Genomic DNA, 7,324 nt, shown 5'->3' on the forward strand with positions numbered 1-7,324 from the left:
TTTTTTCCAAGGTCAAGCCCCCTGGTGTACCCCCTTGCTTGATCCTCTGCTGGAGGTTCCTTTACAAGTCTCAGGGCGCTGCTTCCACAGTCGTATACCCGTCTACTCTGGTTCCCCACTCAGGGTTTCAGAGCTTTGACTCCTGGCTGTGTCTGCCTCCACCCATGCCTCGCCGCGCCTGCGCTCTCCCGCGCTCAAATTTCAGGTGCATTCTTTGGCTTATTGTGGTCCCAAATCTTGCTGCTCTCAGGAACAGGCCCTGTAGCTGCCAATGACTCGATGGGTGCCCCAAACTTGCTTTATTTCTTTTTAACTGGCTTTGGCGCTAAAGGTGGTGTCTGTGTGGAGAGGATGGGGGTGGGGTGGTTGCTCAGCCTGCGATTTAGTGAGAGCTGTTTCACCCCTTTATAGCATGGAAATGTCCCGATTCCATGTACCTTCCACGCTGCACCCTGTTGTGGGGTTCCTCCGTTCGTCTGGACTTGTTTTTATGTCCCCTTGAGGAGTTTTGTGTGTTTAGGTCAGGAGAGGTTAAGAGCTGCTTTTTACTCTGCCGCCATCTTAACCTGGAAAGCCCCAGCTGCAATTTCTTAGTTGATAGATCCAGTGACTTTTTCTCCAAGTTCTTTTTTCTTGAACTCTCTGTGACCTTTGACATTGTCAATCAGCCTCTTCTTGATGTTCTCTTTCATTTGTTTTTCATGACACCTCTCTCCTGGTTGTCCTCCTACTTATTTGACTGCTACTTCTCAGACCATTTTTTTAATCCAGTTCATGTGTACTAGCCATAGATATCCTCTAAGGCTCTATCCAAGATAAAACTTGTTCCAGTAGCTCCTCAATCTGTATATGAGTAGCCACAGAAATGTAATAGCCTTTTTTCTCAAGGAGCTGACAGTCTATTGGGGAAAGTAATAGATATATATATATATATATATATATATATATATATATATATATATATATATATTTGTGTGTGTGTGTATACATACACACTCTTGCACACTCTTGTAGGAAGAATACTAACAGTTTGAGAGACAGAGATAAACTTCACAAAGAAATTGGTATTTGAGTCTTGAAAGGGTAGAAGTAGAGAAGAGGTTGGAGTACATTCTGGGCCTTGGTATTGCAACACTGAACATTGAGATAGAAACACCTTTGGTCTTTAACACTCAATAACTTTTACACAGAGAAAATCCAGACAACCGAGCAAACAGAGGAGGAGAACAAACAAGCATCCAGACCCTCCTCAAATAAGGAAAATGAGTCACAAGCTATGGAAGAGTTCAAAACTGAGTTTTTGAGGAAGATGGAAAAGATCTGGCAAGAAAATAACAGTTTAAAAGGTAGAATCTTGCAATTGGAAAGTGAGGCTCAGAAATCAAATGAAGTGATAAGCAAATTGAACACCAGAAATGGCCAGATTGAAAAGGAAAAGCAGAAGAATTATAGCCGAAAACAAAAAGATCATAGCCGAAAACAAAAAGACTATAGCCAAAAACCAGTCCCTAAAGGCTAAAATTGAGCAATTAGAAGCTAATGATCTTTCAAGACAACAAGAACAAATAAAACAAAGTCAAAAGACTGAAAAAATAGAAGGAAACATGAAATATCTCAATGAGAAGGTGACAGATCAAGAAAACCGGTTTAAAAGAGACAATTTGAGAATCACTGGTCTTCCAGAAAAACCAGAAATTAATATAAACCTGGACTCCATACTAAAAGAAATTATTCAGCAAAATTGCCCTGAAGTCCTACAACAAGAGGGCAATGTAGACATTGAAAGCATCCATAGAACACCTGCGACATTTGATCCTGAAAAGAAAACGCCCAAGAATATAATTGCCAAATTCAAGAGCTTCGAAGCAAATGAAAAAATCATAGAAGAAGCCAGAAAGAGACAATTCAAATATCAAGGAGCACCAATCAGGATCACACAGGATCTGGCAGCCTCCATTCTAAAAGTCGGCAGGGCTTGCAATATGATATTCAGAAAGGCAAAAGAGCTGGGCCGGAAAACATGGATCAACTACCCATTAAAATTGACTATATATTTCCAGGGGAAAGTATGGGCATTCAACAAAATTGAAGAATTCCAAGTATTTGCACAGAAAAGACCATGGCTAAATGGAAAGTTTGATATCCAACCACAAAAATCGAGAGAAACATGAAAAGGTAAATGAGAAACAGAGAGGAAAAAAAGAAAATTCATACCTTTTTAAATTTGCCTGTTTAAGGGCCTCAGTGAGATCTAATTATCTGTATTTCTATGTAGAGAAATGTTAGGTATAATTCTCTGTAGTGAACTCTCTTCACTATTATAGTATTCACTATTATAGTAATCAGAAGAATAATTGACAGGGAGAGAGTTGAACACTAAATAATCTAAGATGACATGGGGGATGGGAAAGAGGGGGTGAATAGTAGGGGACACCAAGAGAAACTTGAGTGAATAATAAAAATAGGATATTCTATTACACACAAAGAGGGCATGGGAAGGAGAGGGGACAAATACTATTATAAGAAGGAGAGGAAGAGAGCATTAAGAGGTAATGATCAAATCTTACTCTCAGTGTAATCAACCCTGAGAGGGAAGAGTAGCTATACTATCCATTGGGATATAAAACTCTTATCTAACCCTTCTGAGAAAGTTAGAAGGGATAAATCAAGGGGAGCAGGGGAGTGAGGAGGTCAAAAAAAGGGAGGGGAGAAGAAGGGGGAGGGAATTCATAAGGCCGTTAAAAACAAAAAGAGGGAAAAATAAGGGAGGGGTTAGAAAGGGAAGTTAATCAAGGGAGGGGATAAGGGATAGCAGCTTAATAGCAAACCACTGGTTTAAAAGGAAATAGTATAAGAAAAAGGGGGTAGGAAAAGGGGAGGATATGAAAATGTTAGCAAATGCACAACTGATGATTATAACTCTGAAAGTGAATGGGATGAACTCCCTTATAAAACGGAAGCAAATCACAGAGTGGATTAAAAAACCCAAATCCTACCATATGTTGTCTACAAGAAACACATATGAGATGGGTGGACATACACAAGATTAAGGTTCAGGGCTTGAGCAAAATCTTTTGGGCGTCAAATGAGAAAAAGAAGGCAGGAGTGGCTATTATGATTTCTGACAAAGCCAAAGTAAAAATAGATATGATTAAAAAAGACAGGGAAGGTCATTACATCCTGATTAAAGGCAGTAAAAACAATGAGGAAATAACACTGCTCAATATGTATGCACCAAGTGGCATAGCATCCATATTCATAAAGGAGAAACTGGCAGAGCTCAAGAAGGAAATAGATAGTAAAACCATACTAGTGGGAGATCTAAATATTCCTCTTTCAGATCTAGATAAATCAAACCAAAAAATAAATAAGGAAGAGGTAAGAGAGGTGAATGAAGTACTAGAAAAATTAGACTTAATTGATATGTGGAGAAAAACAAATTGGGACAAAAAGAAATACTCCTTCTTTTCAGCTGCACATGGTACATTCACAAAGATTGAACATGTTATAGGGCCTAGAATCATTGCAAACAAATGCAAAAGAGCAGAAATAATAAATGTAACCTTCTCAAATCATAATGTAATAAAATAATAATTGGTAGTGGCACATGGACAGGAAAATCAAAAACTAATTGGAAATTAAATAATATGATACTCTAAAACCAATTTGTCAAAGAAGAAATCATAGAAACAACCAACAATTTCATTGAAGAAAATGACAACGATGAGGCATCCTACAAATCTCTGTGGGATGCAGCCAAGGCAGTTCTCAGGGGGAAATTTATATCCTTGAGTGTATATATTAACAAATTAAGGAGGGAAGAGATTAATGAATTGGGCATGCAACTCAAATAATTAGAAAGCAGGCAAATTAAAAATCCTCAGATGAAAACTAAATTAGAAATACTAAAAATCAAGGGAGAAATTAATAAAATCTAAAGTAAAGAACTATTGAATTAATAAATAAGACTAGAAGCTGGTATTTTTAGAAAAACAGATAAAATAGACAAAGTACTAGTCAATCTAATAAAAAAAAGGAAAGAAGAAAACCAAATTGACAGTATCAAAGATGAAAAGGGAGACCTCAACACTAATGAAGGGGAAATTAAGGCAATCATTAAAAACTATTTTGCCCAATTATATGGCAATAAATATAACAATTTAGGAGATATAGATGAATATTTACAACAATATAGACTGCCTAGATTAACAACAGAAGAAATAGAATACCTAAATAATCCCATATCAAAAAAAGAAGTTGAACAAGCCATCAAAGAACTCCCTAAGAAAAAATCGCCAGGGCCTGATGGATTCACAAGTGAATTCTATCAGACATTCAAAGAGCAACTAATCCTAATACTATACAAATTATTTGATATGATAAGCAAAGAAGGAGTCCTACCAAATTCCTTTTATGACACAAATATGGGACTGATTCCAAAGCCAGGGAGATCAAAAACAGAGAAAGAAAACTGCAGATCAATGTCCCTAATGAACATAGATGCAAAAATCTTAAATAGAATACTAGCAAAGAGACTCCAGCAAGTAATTAAGATCATCCACCATGATCAGGTGGGATTTATACCAGGAATGCAAGGTTGCTTCAACATTAGGAAAACCATCCACATAATTGACCATATCAACAGTCTAAGAAACAAAAATCACATGATTATCTCAATAGATGTTGAAAAAGCCTTTGACAAAATACAGAATCCATTCCTATTGAAAACACTGAAAAGTATAGGAATAGAAGGACGTTTCCTAAAAATAATAAACAGTATATACCCAAAACCATCAACAAACATCATATGCAATGGGGATAAATTAGAAGCCTACCCAATAAATCAGGAGTGAAAGAAGGATGCCCATTATCACCTCTATTATTCAACATAGTACTAGAAACACTAGCAGTTGCAATTAGAGAAGGAAAAGAAATTGAAGGTATCAAAATAGGCAAGGAGGACACTAAGCTATCACTCTTTGCAGATGATATGATGTTCTACTTAAAAAATCCTATAGAATCAACTAAGAAGCTTGTAGAAATAATCAACAACTTTAGCAAAGTTGCAGGATACAAAATAAATGCATATAAATCATCAGAATTTCTATACATTTCCAACACACTAGAGCAGCAAGAAGTAGAAAGAGAAACACCATTTAAAATCACCCTAGACAATATAAAATACTTCAGGAATCTATCTACCAAAACAAACACAGCAATTATACGAAAACAACTACAAAACACTTTCCAAACAAATAAAACTGGATCTAAACAATTGGAAAATCATTGATTGTTCATGGGTAGGATGAGCTAACATAATAAAAATGAACATTCTACCCAAATTAATTTACCTATTTAGCGCCCTACCTATCAAGCTACCAAAAAAACTTCTTTATTGAATTAGAAAAAAACTATAACAAATTTCACTTGGAATAACAAAAGATCAAGAATATCAAGGGAAATAATGAAAAAAAATGTGAAGGATGGGGACCTAGCAGTACCGGACATTAAATATACTATAAAGCAGCAGTCATCAAAACAATATTGTACTGGCTAAGAGACAGAGAGGAGGATCAGTGGAATAGACTTGGGGTAAATGACATCAGCAAGACAGTGTATGATAAACCCAAAGAGCCCAACTTTTGGGACATGAATCCACTATTTGACAAAAACTGCTGGGAAATTTGAAAAACAATATGGGAGAGATTAGGTCTAGATCAACATCTCACACCCTATAGCAAGATAAATTCAGAATGGGTGAATGACTTGAATATAAAGAGGGAAACTATAAATAAGTTAAGTGAACACAAAATAGTAAACCTGTCAGATCTCTAAGAAAGGAAAGATTTTAAAACCAAGCAAGAGTTAGAGAAAATTACAAAATGTAAATTAAATGGTTTTGATTATATTAAACTAAAAAGCTTTTGTACAAACAAAAACAATGTAGTCAAAATTAGGAGGGAAACATCAAATTGGGAAAAAAATCTTTATAAAGAAAATCTCTGACAGGGGTCTAATTACTCAAATATACAAGAAGTTAAAGAAATTGTATAAAAAATCAAGGCATTCCCCAATTGATAAATGGGCAAGAGATATGAATAGGCAATTTTCAGGTAAAGAAATCAAAAGTATCAATAAGCACATGAGAAAGTGTTCTAAATCTCTAATAATTAGAGAAATGCAAATCAAAACAACTCTGAGGTATCACCTCACACCTAGCAGATTGGCTAAAATGAAAGAAGGGGAGAGTAATGAATGTTGGATGGGATGTGGCAAAATTGGGACATTAATGGATTGCTGGTGTAGTTGTGAACTGATCCAACCATTCTGGCTGGCAATTTGGAATCATGCTCAAAGGGCTATAAAAGAATGCCTGCCCTTTGATCCAGCCATAGCATTGTTGGGTTTGTACCCCAAGGAGATCATAGATAAACAGACTTGTATGAAAATATTTATATCTGGGCTTTTTGTGGTGGCAAAAAACTGGAAAAGGAGGGTGTGCCCTTCAATTGGGGAATGGTTGAACAAACTGTGGTATATGCTGGTGATGGAATACTATTGGGCTAAAAGGAATAATAAACTGGAGGAGTTCCAGGCGAACTGGAAAGACCTCCAGGAACTGATGCAGAGCGAAAGAAGCAGAGCCAGAAGAACATTGTACACAGAGACTTATATACTATGGTAAAATCGAATGTAATGGACTTCTGTACCAGCAGAAATACAATGACCCAGGACAATTTTGAGTGATTTATGGTAAGGAATGCTACACACATTCAGAGGAAGGACTGGAGGACAGGAAACATATAAGAAAAACAACTGCTTGAATGCATGGGTCAGGGTGGACATGATTGAGGATGTGGACTCGAAACTACCACACCAATGCAACTAACAACAATTTGGAAATAGGTCTTAATGAACACATGACAAAACCAGTGGAAATGTGCATCGGCCATGGGTGGGGGTAGTGAGGGGGGTGAAGGGGAAAGTAGGTGCATGAATCATGTAACCATGTTAAAAATGAATATTAATAAATGTTTAAAATTTTTAAAAATGCTCTTAAAAAATTGAGGTGAAAGAGGGCACTCCACCTAGGATCCCTCAGTATAGGTTTAGCAAAGAGGCCACAGAGGGTATCAGTCCTGTTGTCCAAAGTCTCCTGAAACAAGGCATTGTGGTCTATACTATATCTGAGTACAACACACCTATTATGCCCATTAAAAAGCCAAAGAAAGATCCAAATGTGAAAACACAGTGGTGTTTTGTGCAGTATCTGAGAGCAGTAAACAACTTTATTAAAAAGGGATATGCAGTGGTACCTAGCCCA

The sequence above is a fragment of the Gracilinanus agilis genome, chromosome 3, assembly GCF_016433145.1.
Source record: "Gracilinanus agilis isolate LMUSP501 chromosome 3, AgileGrace, whole genome shotgun sequence".
Taxonomy (NCBI): Eukaryota; Metazoa; Chordata; class Mammalia; order Didelphimorphia; family Didelphidae; genus Gracilinanus; species Gracilinanus agilis.